Raw genomic sequence first — 23,634 nt, 5'->3', positions numbered from 1 at the left:
AAACAGCCAAGAGCTTCACACAGCTGAGGTAGCAGTGCCCATGTTTCCCCAACACAGAAAATAAATCCGTTCTCAGTCAATATTTATTTTACTACGTAAAGTGTACACGGTACTTTCTCATTGTCTTCTTAATCATCACAATAGCTCCAGGAGAACATATTGATAATGTCCCCATTTCACTCCTGAAGATCCAGCAACCAATAGGCAAATAACTATCAAAGCTCCGTGCCTCATATCTTATTCACAATGGACTATTAGTTATGCACAATTTGGGTACAATTTAATGAGGTGTGAAGGTTTAATTGTGAACTAATTAACATAGGCAGCTTTTAGTCTAAAAAATCTGGAGTATTATGAATATCCACAACTTTTCACTGTTCCTGCCTACTCATTCTATCCTGTAATTTTTTCTGCATCTGTTTCCACTGATGGATTTTTCTCCCCATTATGGGTCGTAGTTTCCAGCTTCTTTGTACGCCTTGTAATTTTTTATTGGATGGCAGATATTGTGAATTTTACATTATTGGGTGCTGGATAATTTGTATTCTTATAAATATTTTTAAGCTTTTCTTTGGGGCATAGCAAGTGTCTTGGAAATAATTTGACTCACTGAAGCTTGCATGGAAACTTTGCTAGGCAGGACCAGAGCAGTCCTAGAAAAGCTAATTTTTTCCAACTATTGAGGCAATAACTTTCTGAATACTTACTTAATACCCTGTAAATTATGAGGATATTTTCACCTCTTACTGGTGAGATCACAAGCTATTTGCAGCCCTTGTGAAAGTTGGGATTGTGTCCTCTTCTCTTTGCATGTGGTTCTTTCCCCAACCCCATGTAATTTCCTTTCATTCATGAGCAACTGACTATTCAGCTGAGGACTTCGGATCTCTGTGTAGCTCTCTCCTTCTTGATATTATCTCCTGCAAACTCCGGCCACCTAGGACTTCCCAGACTGCCAACTCCATCTCCTCAACTCACGAACATCGCCAGGTTCCTCCCAGGTTTCCTTACCATTCTGTGACAGTTGCAGACTCTTATTAGACAGTGAACAGGGCCACTCATAATGTTCACACTGATTGTTTCCCGTCTGTCAGGTCACTGTCCTTTACTGCCTAATGTGGTAAGTCTGTACACTGTTGTTTCTTATATTCTGTTTAGTTTTTATTTCTTTCAGGAGGGAGGGTAAATCTGTCCCCTCCCACACATTTTGAAGATTAGCAATCACTTACAGTCATTTTGTTCCTACCAACATCATAGAAAAACACTGGAGACTGAAAAAAATTTTCTTTAAAAAAAATAGGACACATATTTAGTCCAGCTCACCTATAAATAGAAATGTGTAAGAGATGATAGGTGACTTGCACAAGGATCTAAAAGTTACTAATGATAGAGATAGGACACTAATCCAGCACTTATTCTATTAACTCACAATTGTTTGAACTATTGATGGAGCTTCCAAGAATCAAATGAAAGTCAACAAACATAACTTTTTGACACTATAGTTTTAAATGTAATTCTCATCTGTGAAATGGGGACATTATCAATATGTTCTCCTGGAACTATTGTAATGATTAAGAAGACAATGAGAAAGTCTTGTGTACACTTTACATAGTCAAATAAATATTGACTGAGAATAGATTTATTTTCTGTGTTTAGGAAATATGGGCACTGCTACCTCAGCTGTGTGTAGCTCTCGGCTATTTTCTATGAGATGATCATGGAAACGTAAGTTTGGCCAAGAAAAAAACGTTATTTGGAGAAAACTGATCCTGATATTTCAAAATTTAACAATTTTGCAAGTTTGCAAATAAGCCCACAGTTTGGAGAGATTCTACCTTGGCTTAATCCTCATATGATCATGATTTCTTGTTCAAGGATTTGTGAAATTTCTTCACCTTAAAATTATCCTTTTTATCGAGGTTTCTTATGGGCCCAGCAGGAAATCATTAAATATTTTTATTTTTCTAATATGAATAAGAACTCCTCATGAGCACCATATGTTAACCTAGATGAACCTGAGGAAAAGATAATAGGCAGGTCTGGTAATGTGGATTGTCCTATTCAGCTGTGTATTTTCAAATTCAGATGCAAATTTAATTTGATTTGCCCTTTGACCTCATTTTAGTCCCAGGCACATGGGACTATATGTTTTAGTTATACAAATGGTTGTTACAGTAACGTGACTTCTAGATCTTATGCAAGCCACCTACTTCTCTTCAGAATATTCATCTAAGTTTCTTGGTCTATTGAGATTGATCATGATAAGAACATTTAGGGTTATTAAGAGCTGCAAATAATGCATCTGTTACTCCTAATAAATTACTTTGCTGTAAGCTAATGGTCAATTATTATAATAACCAAAATAAATTAGGAGGTAAAGCCTTTACTGGTGCCCGAAAACTAAGCTGCTAATATGAGCAAGATGAATGAGATTTATAATATACATCTTTGGTTAGGGAATAAATATATCATCACAGTTATGTGCTGATTGCTAACTAAAAGCAATGTTCACGGTTATTATTTCTGATGTTCTTTTGTATTTGGGTAATTCAGAGGGGTGATTTGGGAGATTGTAAAACAAATATTTCATTTTACCTTCCTTTTTTCCTTCACTCCTTTCACTTTTTGACATTAATACTGCTAATTGAGAAAGTAAAATATCTAACTCATCTCCTAAATTATATTTTTCCAAAATATATTGCTTATTATATCAAAAATTCCAATGTTAATTAACTACATTTCTAGGGTTGATAGATTTTATTTTGTTTTTAGAATACAGAAGCCTTCAAGAATTTTCTCCATAAATAATTTAATTTAGAACAAATTATATTTAAATCTATAGTGTCAGAAAGTTATGTTTGTTGACTTTCATTTGATTCTTGGAAGCTCCATTAATAGTTCAAACAATGGTGAGTTAATAGAATAAGTGCTGGATTAGTGTCCTATCTCTATTACTAATAACTTTTAGAGCCTTGAGCAAGTCACCTATCAGCTCTCATGCATTTCTATTTATAGGTGAGCTGGACTAAATATGCGTCCTATTTTTTTTAAAGAAAATTTTTTTTCAGGATCCACTGTTTTTCTATGACGTTGGTAGGAACAAAATGAGTGTAAGTGATTGCTAAACTTCAAAATGTATTGGAGGGAACAGATTTACCCTACCTCCTGAAATAACTAAAAACCAAACAGAATATAAGAAACAACAGTGTACAGACTTACGACATTAGGCAGTAAAGGACAGTGACCTGAAAGAAGGGAAACAATCAGTGTGAACATTATGAGTGGCCCTGTTCACTGTCTAATAAGAGTTTGCAACTGTCACCGAAGGATAGGGAAACCTGGGAGGAACCTGGCGTTGTTTGTGAGTTGAAGAGATGGAGTTGGCAGTAGGGAAGTCCTAGATGGCCGGAGTTTGCATGAGATAATATCAGGAAGGAAAGAGCTACACAGAGATCCACAGTCCTCAGTTGAATAGTCAGTTGCTCATGAATGAAAGGAAATTACACGGGGTTGGGGAAAGAACCACATGCAAAGAGAAGAGGACACAATCCCAACTTTCACAAGGGCTGCAAATAGCTTGTGATCTCACCAGTAAGAGGTGAAAAAATCCTCATAATTTGCAGGGCTTTAAGTAAGTATTCAGAAAGTTATTGCCTCAATAGTTGGAAAAAATTAGCTTTTGACTAGGACTGCTCTGGTCCTGCCTAGCAAAGTTTCCGTGCAAGCTTCAGTGAGTCAAATTATTTCCAAGTCACTTGCCATGCCCCAAAGAAAAGCTTAAAAATATTTAAAAGAATACAAATTATTCAGCACCCAATAAGGCAAAATTCACAATATCTGCCATCCAATAAAAAGTTACAAGGCATGCAAAGAAGTGGGAAATTATGACCCATAATGGGGAGAAAAATCCATCAGTGGAAACAGATGCAGAAAAAATTACAGGATGGAATTAGTAGGCAAGAAGATTAAAGAGTTATTAATTCCACGTGTTCAAGAAGGTATAGGAACACTTGAGCATTTTAAGTAGAAACACAGAAGATGCAAAAATGACTGAAATCAAACTTCCAGTGATGAAAATTACCACATCTGAGATTAAACAAGTATACCAGATGGGATTTAGAGCAGATTAGGCACTGTCAGAGAAAAGTCAAATTTAGAGACACAGCAATAGAAAATAAAATATGTAGGGAAAAAATACTACCCCAAAAAAATGAACAGAAACTCATTCTGTTTCTGAGGAAAGTATTACTCTGACACCAAAGGCAGAAAAAGAAATCTCAAGAAAATTAAAATATTCACCAATGTCTTTCATGAATATAGATGCAAAAGTTATCAATAAAATATTAGCAACCTAAACCCAGCAACATATAAATAGGAGTATACACAATGTTCAATGGACTAGAATTAACAACCAAGTTAGTCGAGGACTGAGGATACAATGCCAACGTCTATATTGTATTTCCAAATAATAGTAGTAAACAATATGAAAACAAAATTAGAAAAACAATTTCATTAACAATAACGCATCAAGAATAAAATAATGAAGAATAAATTTAACAAAAGAAAAAATCATATACAATAGAAGTTACAAAACATTACTACGATACATTTTCTAAAAAAATCTAAGTAATTGGATCCACATTGGATTTTCATGCGTTGGAAGACTCATTTCACTAAAGAAGATATACAATATCCAAAAAGCATGAGGTTCAACAATGTTAGTCATTAAGAAAATGTAAATCAAAACTATAATGAAATACCACATCACACCCACTAGAATGACTACTATAGAAAGGCAATAACAAGTGTCAATGAGAATTTGGACAAATTAGAACCCTCATAAATTGTTTTTAGGTATATACAATATTGCAACCACTTCAGAAAATGATTTGGCAGACTTAAGATATTTAAAAATATATTCATTACATGACCAAGCAATTCCACTCTAGGTATTTACACAAGACAGATGAAAAAAAAATCCACATAATAGTTGTACCTGAATGCTTATAGCAAAATTATTCATAATGGACAAAAACTGGAAATAATCCAAATGTTTATAAATTGATGAATGGATAAACAAAATGTGGTATATTCACACAATGGGATATCATTCAGTAATAAAAGAGAAGAAAATACTAATACATGCCACAACATGTAGGAACCTCAAAAAACATTAAGTCAAAAAGCCAAACATACAGAAACCCACACATTACATGATTTCATTCATATGAAATGCCCAGAAAAGTCAAATTCATAAAGATATAAAGTAGATTGTTAGTCCCTGGTGCTAGGTGTAAGAATGGGAAATGACTGAAGAAATGCATAAGGGAAAAAATGTTCTAAATGTGGACTGTGGTGACATTTTCAGAATTCTGTAAATTCACTAAAATTTTTAGAGTGTACACTTAAAAAACATTAATTTTTGGTATGAAAATTATGCTTCGAGAAAGCTTTTTAAAAAATAAAAGAGCAGAACACCAATGAGCTCTGGATCAACTTCAATCTGACAAATACAGTTTAATGGAATTCTCTAATGAGAAAAGAAGGTGAGGAGGAAAAAAAACATTTAAGGAAATAATAGCTGAAAATGTTCCAAATTTGATGAAAATTTATAACCCAAACTTCCAAGAAGCCCAACAGATCCCAAACATAGGACACACGAAGATAGTTACGCAAGACACCTCATAATAAAATTGCTTAAAACCTTTGGTAAAGAGAAAGTTTTAAGAACAGCCAGAGTCAAAATAAACACTACATAGAGAATGACAATGGGATTCTCAACAGAAGCAAGATGACTAGAAGACCATAGAAAAACATGCTTAAAGTATTGAAAGAAGGAACAAAAATTGTCAACCCAGAAATCTCTACCCAGCAAAAGATATCTTTCAAAAATAAAGGAAAAACAAGGCTTTTTACAGACATTTAAAATTTGAAGTAATTCATCATCAGCAGTCCTGCATTGCAGAAAATTTTAAAGGAAGAAATTCAGTAAAAAAATAATACCAGATAGAAAACTGGTTCTCTACAAAGGAATAAATGGCACAGGTAATTGTGTGGGAAAATATAAAATAATTTCCTCCTTATTTTAATATCTCTTTCAATTTGAGTTTTATAACCAAAAGAATGATAATGTAATTGAAGTATAATCTACATGGAAGTACATATAATCTACATGGAAATAAAATATGTAACAAGGATGACAAAAGGCCAGGTGGGGAAAATAGAAACATACTCTTGTGAGGTTATTATAATACATACGAAGTGGGATAATATTACTTGAAAGTAAGACTGTGATAAGAAAAAAACGTATACTATAAACTCAAAATTAAACATTAAAAAAAGACAATGAAGGATTAAAGGTAATAAACCAACAAAGGAAAAAACAGAATAAAAATTTGTCAATAAGCAAAAGAAGATGAAAAGAAAAAGAGGAAGGAGAAGGAAGAAGAAGAAGGAGGAGGAGGAGGAGGAGAAGCAGAAGAAGAAGAAGCAGCAGCAGAAGAAGAAGCAGAAGAAGAAGAAGAAGCAGAAGAAGAAGAATAAGAAAGAAGAAGAAGAAAAGGGAAACAAAGAACACAGGGGACAAATATACTACAACTAGCAAGATGGGCAATTAAAACCCAAACATCAACAGTCGTATTAAATATAAATAGTCTAAACAATCTACTTATAAGACAGGGATTGTTATATGGGATTAAAAGAAATTAAGCCTCAGCTACGTGGTGTCTACAAGAAATCCACTGAAACATAAAGACACTAGCAGATTAAAAGGAAAGGGATGGGAAAAGCTCATATCACATTTAAGCAACCATTGCCCAATCCAAAGTAATGCAGATTCACCCCTAGGTTTTCCTCTAACATTTTTATAACTTTTCCTATTATGTTTGGGTTTTTGCAAATGGTGTAAAATGGGGATCCAATTCCATTCTTTTGCATATAGATATACCATTGTCCCATCACCATTTGTTGCAAAAGCTCTTCTTCCCCCATTGAAATGCTTTGACACGTTATTGGTGAAAATCAGTTAACCCTAAATGTGTGGGTTTATTTCGGAATTTTAATTCTGTTCCACTGATATGTATGTCTATCCTAATGCCAGCACAACACTATCTTGATGATTGTTGCTTTGTAACAAGTTTTGAAATTCAGAAATATGAGTTCTCCAATTTCATTCTCTTTTTTTTAAAGATTGTTTTGACCATTTTGAGAGTCTTGGATTTCCATATTAAGTTTAGGAACAGCATGCCAATTTCTGCAAAGAAGCCAGCTGGGATTTTAACAGGGACTATGATGAATCTGAAGATCAGTTTAGGGCGTATTCTCATCTTAACAACATTAAGTGTTCTAAGTGATGAATATGGGATGCCTTTCCACGTTTGTAAGTCTTCTATTTCTTTCAACTTTAAAAACTAAATTTTATAGCTTTCAGTGCATAAGAATTTCACTTATTTTGTTAAATTTATTCTAAGTGTCTTACTATTTTTGATGCCAGTGATAAAGGAATTCTTTTTTTAACTTCATTTTTGGATCATTCATTGTACATATCTAAGAATACAATTGACTTTTGTATATTGACCTCGTATCCTGAAACCCTGCTGAAATCACATATATGCTATAATAACTTATTTGTGGATTCATCAGGGTTTCCTATATACAAAATTATGTCGTCTGCTAATAGAGATACATTTAATTCTTCCTTTTCAATCCAGACACATTTTATTTGTTTTTCTTGTCTAATTGTTCTCCCTGGAAACTCCAGGAGAATGCTGAATAGAGGGAGTGAAGGCAGACATCCTTGTTTTTTTTGATCTGACGGAAACAGCATTTTTCTTTCAACATTGAATATGATGCCAGCTGTGAGTCATTTGTAGAGGCCTTTATAAAGTTGAGGTCGTTCTCTCATATACCTAGTTTGTTGAATATTTTCATCATGAAGACTTTGAAGTTCTTTTTCAGTGTCTTTTAAGACGATCATGTAGTTTTTGCCCTTTATTCTATAGATACAATATACTACATCAGTTGGTTTTGATGTTTAACCAACATCACATTCTTAGGTAAAAACTGTTTCTTAAATGGTATATAAGTCTTTGCTGTGGATGAGAGGCCCTCACTCAAGAACACCCTGCACTGTACTTCTTTTACTGGAACTTACCGTAATCTCTGTACTGAATCTTCTCTCATCAAAGGCACATCCAACATCATAGGGTCTGCCAGCTGCAGTGTCATTTCCTGCTCTGGGTCCCACTCAAAGCTAGCTGACTTCAACCAGTAGATGGGATGAAGCAATATTCCTGGGTTTGGAAACATGTCTGCTTCAGAATTTGAAGAGGCCTACCAAGTATTTTGTGTGTGTATGTTAGATGCAAGATGCACCAATTTGTCTTTTATTTTGTAACGGATGTTCCAGCAACCCCCTAACTACTGGAACCCTAAAACCTCACTATAGCAGCCAGTCTCTGGACCTATGTAAGGTTTATCTCCCACTGTCAGAAGCACACGTATAGTAAGAAGGCCTCCAGTGTACCAGCCACTTCTCAATCATTCTGTCTAATCATCAGGTCATTGCGATGTTGTTGAGATAATGAATCAGTGTGATGTTCTGTGGGATATCCAGGACTTCAGGTCTCTGGATTATACCATAACGTAGAAAAAGGCAGTTAACATAACTATAAGCCAAGATTGTAAATTAATATTATTGTCCATTTTAGGTGAACAAGAACTGTTTCTGATCCTGTTTTAACTGGAATAGAAGAGAATACATTTGCAAATCAGTGGCAAACCAAGGACTAATCAATGGCCTTAATAATCTGCTCTAGCAAAGAGATCACGTCTGGCACAGTAGTTGTGATCTAGGCAACTGCATGCATAAGTTTATGGTAGGTTGCCATGACTCTCCAGAATCCGTCTGGTTTCTGTAGGTGACACTAATCTCCCAGTCCCTTTGTATATACAGCACTGGTTTTGATTTATTAACTGGCAATGATGGGTGATAGTTTCATTTGTCCTTCTTCACTTCACAACTTTTACAATACAGACCAGTATGGAGGTTACCCTGAATTCTGAGTATATCACTTCAAATTCTGCACTCACAGACAGGGTAGAAGACCTTTGGATATGCCTGCAGGATCTCTGAACCACCATGAGTCAGATGTTACCCAGACTCTATTTGTTACCTGGCTTCTGTAGGCCCCTACACTAACAGGTGGGCCAAGATTCTCTGGGCAACCGTGCTAACTCAGTAGTTCTAGAAATGTGTGGGTCCTAGAAATGTCCCTTTTCTCCAGTGGGCAGCAATCTCAATAAATAGTTACAGTCCCCTTTGGAGACGAACTCTAAAAGTCATCTTGGTATATTCTTACCATACTGTTGCAAGGGACTTTCTTCTAGGGACTTGGCCAGGACTTCAGCCAATGGGTTCTGAATCCAAAAATTGACTCATATGTGGGAACTGAGAAAGGGATTACTGGGGAACAATTTCTCACAGATCTCATCTTTATATACAATCTTGTGAAGAGAAGTACTAATTGCCCTTTGTATTGAAATATCTTTTCAAGGGTGTTTCTGTGGCAAACAACCTTTAAAGTTAAAAGAAAGTTTATTCCTTCATGGCAGAAGGTAGATTTGCTTAGTCCTCATCTTAAAAAATGTAGATTTCCTAAGCTCAGGTTTCCTGTCCTGCGGTGCACTGTGTATGCAGGTATCACCTGGCTGTCTTGCTGTTGGTCTACACAGATTGGGACTTGGATAACTGCCCCCCCCCCCAATGCTTATATTTGGCTACCACTATTGCTGTGAGTTATAAAGTGTCCTTCATCTTTGTCCCAGAAGTCTTGTATCTTCTACCAGCTTCTACAGAACTGTGGCAGCCTAACTTGTTAGCTTGCAAGTAGGGTAAAATATCCCACTCTTCACAGTTCTTGACAAAGATTATAACCTTATCACTGTGGCAATTGTCCTCAGTCTCTTGCTCTTCCAGACTTGCTTGGTTTTTGGTTATAGAGGTTAAGCAGGACTGTTGTTGGCTGCCTGTGTAAGACACGTGATACACATCTGGAATGGTTTGAAAAGGAGAAGCAAGGTAGGGATTTGGTGCTGGTTTACCAATTTCTTCACTTGTAAAATTCGTGAAAATATCAGTATCCTCCTCATAAAGGTTGTACATGTATTAAGTAACATACTGCATGTAGCATATTGAGACCAATATGTGGTATTTATAAAGGACTCATATATTATTATCATCATCCCTCATTTACTAATATTACTGAATTACCTATTACTTATTACTGAAAGTAGTAAGTTACTTGAGAAAATTATTTTAGGCCAATCCTAGGTCTGACCAGCTCCAAAACTGCGGGATAATTAAAAAAACTAAATGTTTTATGTCATGTGTCAATTACCCAGCACTTTGAGATTGATCAATAACTACTGATGCTGCCTTTCTTATATATGTACATGCTAAAAATGTAAAGAAGAATATGAGACCTTATCCTTAGGGCAAGAGCAATATTATCCTCTCAGCCAAAGTTTCCGAGATTAAATGGGAAGTAACAATTTTCATTCCTATTATGTTGAATAAGTATCATCAGAAAAAAAAGTGAAAATTTTATTTTGTTTTTGCACAATGAAGGAGACCATCAGCAAAACAAAAAGGAAGCATAATGAATGGGAGAAGATATTTACAAATGATATATCCGACAAGGGCTTGGTGTCTAAAATATGTAAAGATTTCATACAACTCAATATCAAAAAAACAAATAATTTGATAAAAAGTGGGCAGTGACCTGAATAGACATTTTTCCAAAGAAGACATACAGATGGCCAAGAGGTACACGAAAAGGCGCTCAACATCACTAATCATCAGGGAAATGAAAATCAAAGCCACAAATAGATATATCCTCATACCTGTCAAAATGACTATTATCAAAAAGATAAATAACAAGTGTTGGCAAGGATGTGGAGAAAAAGGAACCTTCATGCACTGTTGGTGGGAATGTAAATTAGTGCAACCACTATGGAAAACAGTATGGAGGTTCCTCAAAAAATTAAAATGGAACTACCATATGATCTAGCAATACCACTTCCAGGTATTTATCTGAAGAAAACAAAAACACTAATTCAAAAAGATGTATGCACTCGTATGTTCACTGCAGCATTATTTGCAATATTCAAGATATGGAAGCAACCTAAGTGTCCATCAGTAGATGAATGGATAAAGAAGATGAGGTATATATACACAATGGAATATTACTCCACAATAAAAAAGAATGAAATCATTTCATTTGCAAAAACATGGATGGATCTAGAGGGTATTATGCTAAGTGAAATGAGCCAGCAAGAAAAATACAAATATAGTATGATTTCAATTGTATGTGCAGTCTAAAAAACAAAACAAATGAACAAACCAAACAAAAGAGGAACAGACTCAGATACAGAGAGCAAATTGGTGATTGCCAGAGGGGAGTGGCGTGCAGTGGGTGAATAAGAAGTGCAAACTTCTATTCATAAAATAAGTAAGTCAGGGAGATGTAATGTACACCACAGGGAATGTAGTCAACAATATCATAATAACTTGGAATGATGACAGAAAAATTTCATAAATTTTGAATTTCGCAACTAGTCTTATCAGTGTGATTATTTTGCAACGTCAATAAGTGTCAAATCACTATGTCATACACCCAAAACTAATACAATATTATATGGCAACTATACTTCAATTAAAAAAAAGAAAATATTCATTAAAATCCTGTCGACCTGATTTTATGAGCAATGTATAACAGAGCTGTAATTCTGAGATTAAACAATATTTAATGTAATGAAATGTCTTGTCAACTTTAATTTACTAACACAAATGTGACTAGATGTATTGGTCACTGATGGGAAATTGACTTTAATTTTAGTACTGTCATCATTCAAAGATAAATTGCATCCTTTGTATATTAATATACTAGTGCCTCCTTAAGAATAATGCCCTGGATTAAAAAAAGAAGTAAAAGAAAAGCAGATGGACATATTAACTAGGAAGACATTCAGTGCATTCTTCCACCCAAGTTCTTTCCCCAACGTTATTGATTTTGGCCCAGAGATAAACCCAGCCACCGTGAGTGATAAACTGTCACCAAGTCCCATTGACTTTTTTCTCTTTTTGCTGTAGTTTTGTCAGGTCAATGAATTATCCTTGGCTTATACTCTGTTCTCTAAGGCATAAATCAAGATTTTTAAAAAACATTAGCTCTTCACAAGTTTGGAGGGATAAAGTCAAATTTAGCCTGAAAAGAACATCTATGCTTTTGTTTATTTGAAATGCCTTAGTCTGATTCATAGACTGTCAATATAATTGCCACTTATTAATGATAAGAAGCGGTTTATTTTCATAAACTTTGAATTTGTTAATGGACAGAAAGAAAAAGGTTTGCTTTTGTCATCTTTATGCACTTTACTTCAATGGTCATAACATATGAATCTCAATGATTTCTGTACTTGCAATTAGTGATGATCAAACTATATAGTCACGATGGTATTAATAATCGCAAATTTTTATTAAAAGTTTAGCTTTTGCCAGATGCTATATTAAGTACTGTATGTGTGTCTATTTATCTATCCTCAACCTATCTATCATTTATCATCTATCTGTCATCTATTCATCTACCTATTTATCTAAAGTCATTACATGCAGCCAGGATTAGATACTATCATTATCTCTATTTCATAAAAATGAAACCTGAAGCATAATGAGGCTATGTAACTTGCTCATGTTAACAGATCTAGTGAGCAGTGAGATGAAAATCTGAATCCAGGTCGTCTGGTTTAGTGCCCATAGGCTTTTAACTACAACATTATATATATTACCTTTTTAATGTAACAGCAGAGCTATATTTAACGGTTATTAAATAGTCTATTGAAAATTTTAAAAGTACTCATAGGTTAAGCTTTCTCAGATTAGTATCCTATTAAAAGACACACAAGGGGCCGGCCCAGTGGCGCAGAGGTTAAGTGCGCATGGTCCCCTTTGGTGGCCCAGAGTTCGCCTGTTCAGATCCCAGGTGCACACGTGGCACCGCTTGGCTCGCCATGCTGTGGCAGGCGTCCCACATATAAAGTAGAGGAAGATGGGCACAGATGTTAGCTCAGGGCCAGTCTTCCTCAGCGAAAAGAGGAGGATTGACAGCAGTTACCTCAGGGCTAGTCTTCCTCAAAAAATTTTTTAAAAAATAAAAATAAAAGACACAAAAATAACGAAATGTACTAAAAATAAAATAAGAAGCAATTTAACCCAAACCAAACAATGTATTATTTTGAAGCATTTGAGTTGATAGTTCCAAGAAACAGGTACTCCAGTGGCTTGAGAGTCCTTACAAACCTAGTATAAGATTTAACTTCACAGAAGGCTACTGTTTGGACCCTCTCTCTCACCCAGCAATTGCCTCGCCCCGCTATTCTAGCACATTCTCATTTTTTCGTTGGCATCGTAACATTGCATTTTCTGGCTATACACCATATATTCGGCATTGTGTAATTTTTAACAACTAAATGGAACTCACTGAGAGAGAGAACACTATATAGCCAATATTTTTAAACTATAAATTACATTACATATAATATTTTGACTTTCTTGCAAACATATTTCCCTTTATCATTCCTATTAACGGGATCCAAACTTTCCCAAGCACTACCTATACTATATAAAAAGTTTACTAAATGTCAATTTTCTGATTATCTTTCAGTGTCATTTTCAACTATTGTAACACATTTAAGTTCTAATCAAAAGCAAAAATATTAAGTACAATTATAACATAAAGCCTTATTGTGAGTCTATATAACATTTTAGTCTTATTCAAGATTTTGCAGATAGATCCTGAATTTCTATTTATTCCTTCTTGAATCTTATATTTGAGGGACAACAAGCAAAGAAAAGCTAACAGAGGTATAATAGGAGTGTGCAGAAAAAGAAAATCAAAGGACAATAGAACAGAGAAAAAAATCTTTAAAAAAGTGTAACAACTTGAAACAACGTATTAAAATGCCGTGAAGTAACTCCTGGATTCATGAGCAACCTGATAAATGATCTTTCCAAAATATGTCATATCATGCCATTTCCTTGCCAAAAACACTTGTATTTCTTTCCTGCACTTCAAATTAAACTTCAGTTTTTTATTTTAGAGTTCAGGGCCAGCTATTATCTAGTTTCCATCTCTCCCGACTTCAGCTCTTACTTCTCCGTGTTGTTTTTCTCACTGTAGCCACAATGGCCGATTTTCTTGTCAAGAATGCATCAAGCTTGCTCCTGCCTTTGGGTCCTTATCCATGCTAATATTTTCTGAAAAGAAAAAGCTCAATTTTCCATGAGTCTCTTGCGTGACTGATAGTTGTTTCCTTTCAGATTTCCTATTAAAGGTCAGCTGAGGAGACAGGCTTCCTCTGAACACTGAATCTAAATAGCCCCGTCTGCCACTAACACAGTCCCCTGCTCATTGCCTCTATTGAACTTGTCGCTTCCTGAAGTTATCTTCCATTTATTTGTTTCCTCTTTTACTGGCCACATTCTCACTTCTAGAATGCAAGTTCTCTGAGAGTAAGGATCTTGCATATCATATCCACTATTATATGATATGAACACTGACACAAACCTAAATGCTCAATAAATATTCGTAAAATTAAGAAAAACATAGTCATTTAAAAATAGAGCATGTTTTACTGTGTCATCATTTAAGCAAAACATCCTCCTTTACCTACGCCTCCACCTTCCTGTGATGTGATTCTATGAACATGATGGCTTGTGAAGACTGGCATTTGGAACAACAAATCTTAAACAAGAATATCAAGGTCTGTGAAAACAGGTGAGTCAATGTGATAACCAATATGAATTATAAAAAGTTTGCTCTTTGCTCAAACTAATTAGTTCTTTAAATGTTTAAATTCCTTGTGGTTATGGTACAGAGGTCTTTGTTTCCTTGCTGGCTATTAGCTAGGAGCCATTCTTAGACCCCATATACCATTCTCATATGGTCCCACATGGTTCCTTTTATCTTGAAAGGTAGTTACAGAGAATCTCCCTCATCCTTGCTCATGTCAAATCCTTCTCACCCTTCTAATCTCTTTAAAGGTTCCCCTGACTAGGCCAGGCTCACCAATGATTATCTCTCTCTCTCTCTCAGAATCAAAGGAGTCATTCAACATAATCTAATCACAGGGGTTAGCACCCATTATGTCCATACTTCTGGCCCACATTCAAGAGGAGCAGGGAGATTATATAATGCTTATCAGCAGCAGGCACAAATATTAGATGTCAACTTAGAATTCTGCCTACCATAAGATGTATTTTCTTCATATTTAATCAACATATAAATTTTATAAACAATGGTTCATAGATTTAGTTATCTAAAAACATTAATAAAATAGATACATAGATATTGATAGACAACTGGCAATGTTAAAGCAGTAAAGGAGAAATCTTTTTTTTATTTTTGGTGAAGAAGATTCGCCCTAAGCTAACATCCATTGCCAATCTTCCTCTCTCTCTCTCTCTCTTTCATTTCTTTTTTGCTTGAGGAAGATTAGCCCTGAGCTAATATCTGTGCCAATCTTCCTCTATTTTGTATGTGGGATGCTTTCCCAGCATGGCTAATGAGTGGTGTAGGTCCATGCCCAGGATCTGAACCTGTGAATCTGGGCTACCAGTGTTGAGTGTGCAGAACTTTAACCACTCAGCCAGAGGGCTGGCCCTAAGAAATCCTTTTTTATGTATATATAATTCATACATAGATTGTCAAAGTCTTAGGTAAAGGACAAGCTGATCATAAATTGCACCACTCTCAGTTATTTGTAATTCTGAAATAGACGTAATTTGCAGTTAAGAGTATTTGTATGTGCATTTCATTTTCTCATTGGATGAGTACTTGTAGATATTTAATTAACATCCAAGAGAGAACCAGTTTGCTTAAAAATTAACTGAAAATTAGATGAGATTTAATTTTATAATTAGATTATAATTTATACATTAAATCTAGAATGGTGAGATGTTACCTGCTTATTAAGCATGGAAGTAGGACAGATGGTTTTGAGTCAATTAGCCATGTGAAGAGTGCGTAATATATTTTTGTTTTATAAGGATTTATCTGTCTGTTAAATTGGGACGGAATCTGCTAAACCTGCAACCACTGCAATTACCTTTGATGGCTTAGAAACAGCGTTCAGAGAAGGAAGGCCTCGCATTTGCCCCGACTTCATCATTTACAAGTTATATGGCACTGGGCAAGTTTTTCTGCAAGATTTCCTTACAATTTTCTGTTTTCAAAATGTCTTGGAGTGCTATCGCTCCTTCCCATGGTTTCCTTTGCCTTTGAAAAATATAAAAACTATATTACGTGCTCTTCACGTGGCTAACCAGCTCAAAACCATTTATCTTACTTCCATGCTTTGAAGAGAAAGGGCATCATGTGAGAAGGGGCACATCCTTCTCAGCCCTCCCACATCCTTCGCCTCTACTCTCTGCCGTGAGAACACCATGACTAAGCTCTTCACCCCGGTTTTTCTCGTTCACAGCGCAAAGCCCAGCTCAGCAGCCCTCCTCATCTGCCACACTCTAACGCCCATTTGCCGCCGGTACTGTCCATTCTAACCTGATCTCTCATCCCCTTCCCAGCTTCTGAAACCCAAGGATTGTTAGAGGCAAAATCCTCTTTCCTCAAACTCTTGCTACATGTTCCTTTCTCTTTTTGCTCCAACGTAAAATTGACTTTCCCTAAAGACACTACTTCCCCTGTAGGCCTCTCAAGTGGTGGGTTTTCCCCCCAAAGCTTTGGTAACACCAGGCCTTCGGGAGTTGGAGGTATTCTCCTTTCTCACGGTGACTTGCAGTCTTTACTCCACCTCCTCCGCTACAACTCCCTAGATGGGAATCACATTTCAGATTCTCCTTCAATCTTCCCGGTTGTACTTCATTACTGACCTCTAAATCAGTCTTCCCTTACACATTTTATTTCCTGCAATATTGTCTCTCTTTCCAGCGCAACTCCTTTTGTAATTCTTGATATTTTTATTTTACTGTTTAATAACATTCAATAGAACTTCCAAGAAAATTTTGTGCAATAATGGAAATAGAGAATATCTCTCTAGAAACTCTTTGTTGTTGAGTTTTGGTAAACATATATTTTTTTAACACCGTCTCTGCTCTTTTGAAGAAAAATTCAGTCAATTCATATAATAAACAATATATTTTATTTTATTCCTCTCTGTTGAAACCCATCCTTTTACATAGCTGTTTGTGATGCTAAAGCTGGGATTCCCAAAACTGTCTTGCCCTTTTGTCCGCTCTCCTTCTGTCAGGCTCAGCCGAAGGAGGGCGCTAGAGCGAGGCCGCAAGGCTGGAGGAGGGTGAAGGGACTGCTCTTCTGTTTCCTGCTCCCTTCCTGTTTTCTTATGGTTTCTGCGAGTGTCACCCCAGCAGCCCTTTCTCATCCAGCGCTAGTAATTCCCTCTGCAGAAGGCGCTGAAGCCAGTCTGCCGTTTTTCCAATAATTGCAAAACCAGCCTCACGGGCCCCCATCATGGTCACCAGCAGCGGACCAGTGTGTGCCTCTCCGTCACCAGAGTTTTGGGTCCCTGCACAGTGGGACCCTTCTCTAAGTTTCTAAATTTTAATAATTCCAGACACTTCTCTTTCTTCCCCTCTGACGTAAGGATGACGGTGCTTCCTGTAGCTGTAGCCGTTATGACCTTAGAATTCTTTTCACCTTTTCAATCTCCTAGTTAAAAATTTTATGCATGGTTAACCATTCTTGTATTGAATTCTCTGTTTTTAAAAAGCCTCAGCTAAGGCATTAATCCTGCTTAGACCTGGGTCAGGTCCTTAAGTCAGCTCACTGAGGGTTTTCTTCAAGGTAAGAAAAATTTCTTCCATTATTTGTTCAATTTCTTTCTCTTCTAGCTCTTCTTTTTCTACCAAAGGGACGCCTATAATTCAAGTATTAACAGTTCTGAATATATCCTTCAAGTCTTTCTTTTTCTTTTTCCTATTCTTTTTTTCATGATTTCTATCTTTTTGCATTGTTCTGTTTTGAAATAGATCTTACACATGATATTTCAGTCCATTGATTTACATCTCCAAAGAGGATATAAAATATTGGGCAAGCAAGTTATCGTTTCTGCCGTACTTGATCTCCTTTGATTTTTCTTGGTAGTGGTACTATTGAAATTGTCATAAAATTGTCAAAGTGTTGTGCAAAATACCTCTAAGAATTCATACTAAGAAAAAAGTTGCATGCGAAAAGATGTAGGTAGAAGATTATCATTAAAGGCTTATTTATGAATAGCTAAATTCAGGGCACAGGAAAATACCCAACTTTGGTAGAACAGTTAAATTATGAAGCAACAAATGATAGAATGGTATTATAAAGTGTTCAAAGAATGAGGTAAGGAACCAGTTACTAGTAGAATGACATTGGACAGGTTACTTCTTTATGATTCAGTTGTGTAAAATTGGCAAAATAATAATAATAATCCTTCTTCCATAGGATAGTTGTGAAGATTTGTTGACCTAATGCAAGTAAAACATTTCGAAAAGTGCCTGGTACATGGTAAATCCTAACTAGGTTAATGTTAGCTGTTATCATTATGATTATTATTCAGTCATTAAATTGTATTTATCATATTATGCAAATGTTATGTGTTCATGATATATTGTTAAGACATATCAAGCAAGTTAGAAACAGTAAGCACAATTTCATTTAGTTTTGTTGAATGCATATATTAATATGGAATACAAAATCTAGATAACTAATAGACTATATATTAAATATATGTGGCAGCCTATGTACTAAATTGCTCACTCCATTCTTTGGAGTTAGAATAGTTGTAAGTAATTCTTTTCTTTCTTTCTTTATTTTAAATTTTTCTTTATGTAATAACCATACTCTACCCAATTATTTAGAAAAATTATTTTTAAAAAGCTTTGAAGTCTTAATATTTTATAATTTTCCTCCTTATTTATATTCTAAGAAAGTATAATAATTTGAAATCATTCTTTACATCTTTTTTGGTCTTATTATTACACTTTTATGGAAGATTTGTTAGTCTTTGGAAAAATAAACGTTATTCAATTAGATGGTAATATTACCTTTATAGGTAGAAATTTATAAATATGAATGTTTCAGAAAATTGAAGAGACTCTACAAATTGTGTCTAAATTTTGATCAAGTTGAGAAATGAGACAAAAGTATGGCAGATAGAGGGTAAAATAATTTTTCAATATGTTTCATATATAAATAATATATAAAAATATATAATATTGCTTCAAAATAAAGATGTTTCAAAATATTCTAAAGATGAAAACAAACCAGTTCCTCAGAAGAAGCAAAATTATTCCTTAGATTAGGAGCTAGGAAAACTTTATCCCTTCAAAATTTAAAAAAGAAATCATTACTAAGTTTTAAAAAGGTAAAAATATATAAATAATATGCTTACTAGCCTTTCTCTTTATTGATAAAGACAAAAAGAAAGAAAATGTTCCAAAAGTCTTTTCGCTAAAAATCTATTTAACAAAATTGATAGCACAGCCACACAGGAAGGACTTATTTCAAATAAATTTAAAGCACACTAAATTGCCAGTGAATTCTTACCTGATGATATATGCCAAAAAGACAAAAATAAATTAACAAAATCTCTAAAACTGCTTTCAATAAGCATGGTCTTGGTAATAATATTGGAATACTAATTTGAAACTGCAATATATATAGTATAAGATAAAGCAAAGAACAACCATCTTATCATGATGTTCAAAATTGAAAAATAGGTCTAGACATATCTGAGTATGTGTGTACATGCAAATATGTAATGAAATAATATACATAATTTGGTAATTATTAAAGTTGAATTTAAAGTGTAGTTATGAACATAAATTAAATCTTAACTTAAAAAAAAGAGTGTGTTTCACTATTGTCAAAAGTAGAAAAAAAGGGCAACCCAATAGTAAAGAGCACCTATAGCACAAAAATTAAGATTTTGTTCTCTACACGCCATTTCCCATTTCTAGTAACCAATGTAACTTAGAGAAATAGCTGCTTGTAGGTATAGGAGAGAAATGATGATGATTTTACATAAGGAGCCTGTAACAAATCGTCTTATCAGACAGCTAAGAAACTAACAAAAAAATGCTAATATTTTGTCAAGAGGACTCAGGAGCCAACAAGAGGAGGCTCTCTCATTTGCCAAAGATTTAAAAACTTGAACATCAATTAAGAATAATAAGCACAATGGGTTTATCAGATAAAATATATTTAAATTAATGAGATCATAAATATAATACAAAAAAGAAAATTACTGATTGATGATATTCAAAGAATAAAAGGAATGAACATGTTATTTTTGTAACTAAACTTTTAAAAAGAAAGAATCAGACACTTATTCTGATTTTTAGTATAAAACTTCCTTCAAAGTAATCACAGAATAGAGAAGGAGAATTTCTCTTTGAGAAAGTATTCTCTGTAGAAATGCAGAAAGAATGTAGAGTTAGAATATTGACATTTTAACTTTAATCTGTTGGAAATAAAAGAAAACTTCAATCTGATAAAGGGTTAAACCTAAGACCTATTGCTAACATCATACATACTGATGAAATGTTCTCGTTTCCTAAAATCAGGAGCAAGGAAGGATGTTTGATTTTAACACCTCTATTCAGCTTTGTAATTTGGGTTCTAGCAAATGCAGTGAAACAGAACAAAAAGAAATAAAAGGCGTATATATTGGAAAGAGGTAGAGAGGTTCTTTTCTGCTGATGACATGATTATCAACTTTAAAATCCAAAGGAATCTACAGAGAAGTTACCTGAAATAAGTGAATTTAGCAAGGTTTTAGAATACAAGATCAAAATTCAATTTAAAAAAATTTTTATATGCTACCAACAAGCGACAGGAAAATTAAATTTAGAAATACCATTTATAGTAGTGGCAACCAACATTTAATACCAAACAATAAATTTGACAATTCATAAATTAAACAAATTTTGCCAAATAAATTCATAAATGCAATAAAAATTGTATAAGAAGTTTTCACTGAGCTCTATAGCATATTGCTGAGAGAAGATTTAATTTATTACGTTCATTAGTGAAGACCTAAATAAAAGAAGAAATATAATATATTAATTGGAATATTCAATATTGTTAGAATGTCAATTCTATGCATATTGTGTCACCACCATGCCAATGTTTTTTGTAGAAATGGACAAATAAATTTGAAAATTTGTATAGAAATTAAGAAGACCTAGAACGTACAAGGGTATTGAGAGAGAGAGAATAAATTAGAGAGAGAAAGAGAATAAAGTTGGAGGACTTGCACCACGTGGTTTCAAAACGCAATAGAACAATACATTAATTTAGGTAGTATGGAAGTGGTGGAAGGAATGAAACATAGTGGAGAGCAAAGAAATAGACTCACGTGTACATAGACAATCAAGTATTTATTGACAGGGATGCCAATACGATGCAATGAAAAGTGAAAACTCTTTTTCCTAAACTGTGCTGAACAAGTGGATATCTTTATGGTTAAAAACAAACCTAATCTTATACATACAAAATTTAATCTGAGATAGACATTAGATCTAATTGTAAGTGCTCAGACTGTGAAGCTGCTAGAAGAACCATAAGAGAATGTCTTCATTCCTTTCATGTGGGCAAAGATTTCTTACATAGGATATACAGGACATCTTCCACAAAATTAAAATGACAGTTCATTAAAATAAAAATTACTGTTCCTAAAAAGATCAAATAAAGACTGGCAGAGAATGTTTGCAATTCATAAATCTGACAAAGACTTATATCTAGAATATGTAAAGAACTCTTAAAACTCAATAATGAGAAGGCAAACAACTCAATTCTTAAAAATGGTGAAAAGTCAACACTTGGACATGAATTGCCAATAAGCACATTGAAAGACTTCATCCATCATCAGATAAATTCAACGTAAAATCAAAGTATGATACCACCACACACCCACAAGATGGCTAAACTTCAAAATTAAATGAAACAAAAGAAGATTAACAAAGTCCAGTGCTGGGATACGGAGTAACCTGAACTCTTATATATTCCTTCTGGGAATGCATAATGGTTGCACACGGGAAAAATCCATGAGAGTTTCTCAGAAATTTAAATATACATCTTGCCATATGATCCAGACATTCCACTCCAGGGTATGTCGCCAAGAAATGTGAAAGTGTGTATTCCCCAAAATCATTCTACAAGAATGTTCATGGCGGATTTTCTATGGTAGACAACATTTGAAAACAGCTTGCAAATGCTTCCATTGGAGGATCAATAAGTAAATTGTCGTGTTAATTACACAAGGCCTTAAACTCAGATGCTCTAATGCTACGGTGGCCTATGTAAAAAGAACAAAATCTAAATCTGCAAATGCTTGAAGGTGAGGAAATCCAAACTCTAAGGACAGCCCAGCACAAACAGTCAATGAAGCTTTAAGCTACAGCCAATCAAATAATTTCCTTTCTTTGCTTCCATACTTTCTCTATATAAGTCTTTCCCCTGGCTCCTGTCTAGGAAGCACTCCTAACCACTGCTCGTTTGGTGCTCCCCAATTGTAATCAATTTTTGCTAGAATAAATTTAAAATATAATATGCATCAGTTTATCTTTTTTTGTTTTTTTTCGGTGAGGAAGATTCACTATGAGCTAACATCGGTCACCATTTTCCCTCTATTTTAGGTTCGGGTTGCTGTCACAGCACAGCTGATGAGTGGTGTAGGTCTGTGCCCAGGATCTGAACCTGTGAACCTGAGCTGCTGAAGTGGAGCACACTGAACTTAACTACCAGGCCACAGGGCCAGCCCCTCTTTTAACAGTAACTTATCCATACTATGGATGTATCTAGCAATAAAAGGAAACAACTAATGATATATGTAACAACATAGATGAATCTTCAAAACGTTATGCTGAACGAATAAAATATGACTTAGAAGAGAACATGCTTAATTCTGTTTATATGAAATTCAAGAACAGATAAAACTTCTTTTCAATGATAAAAATTTTAACGCTGCCTTTTTCCAGAGGATGAGGTGGGAGCCAGTAATTTACATATTGCTCATGATTTCAGTTCCATGGGTGTAAACATTTGTCAAAACACATTGCACTGTTAAGATCTTTGCACTTCACCATATGTAAATTAAACCCCAATAAGAAGATTGAACTCAATAACAATAGGTTCTTCCTCACCTAGAAAACATAAAAACAAGAAGAAATGCAAACCTCTAAAAAATAATGGATCCAGCAATGATCCTCAGTGACAACTAATATTACAAAAAGAAATCAGTTGTATATTAAGAACATCTTGTTGAAAAGAACCAGCACCATCAATGAAGTCATTTTGTCAAAATATGGAACTTCTATGATCTAATTACTTGATCTAGCTAACAGAGTGTAAGAAATACATTATTTAGGAAATCATGTTAAAATATAAGAATACAGGAAAGCGCTATCCAAAATACAGGGGACTCTGGAGGACAAGCAATCTCTTTCTTCCACAAATAAATTTCAAAGAGATAAAGGAAGGTTGTGGAATCTGTATATTAAAAAAATATTTAGGAGACCTTTAAAGCAAGTGCAATAGATAAACATTTTTGGATCCTGGAAAGCTT

General features: G+C 34.6%; 2 long non-coding RNA genes across 6 annotated transcripts in view; one reads left to right on the top strand and one right to left on the bottom strand.

Moving 5' to 3' along the window:
• The window catches only part of LOC138920879 (uncharacterized), a 95,217-nt gene that overhangs the window by 32,769 nt on the left and 38,814 nt on the right, over positions 1 to 23,634 (top strand). The window contains exon 3 of one of the 5 annotated variants that reach the window (XR_011432836.1): positions 22,706 to 23,238. The exons of the other annotated variants lie outside the window; for them this stretch is intronic. This is a non-coding gene — a long non-coding RNA (uncharacterized lncRNA). Of the gene's footprint in view, positions 1 to 22,705; positions 23,239 to 23,634 lie in introns of those variants that run through there. 5 annotated transcript variants of the gene reach the window in all.
• LOC111770854 (uncharacterized) overlaps positions 1 to 23,634 on the bottom strand; it is a 47,198-nt gene that overhangs the window by 4,658 nt on the left and 18,906 nt on the right. The window lies entirely within an intron of this gene.

Source organism: Equus caballus, chromosome 26, assembly GCF_041296265.1.
Source record: "Equus caballus isolate H_3958 breed thoroughbred chromosome 26, TB-T2T, whole genome shotgun sequence".
Taxonomy (NCBI): Eukaryota; Metazoa; Chordata; class Mammalia; order Perissodactyla; family Equidae; genus Equus; species Equus caballus.
Note: the sequence above shows the minus strand (reverse complement) of the source record. Positions and strands in the feature narration are given on the sequence as shown.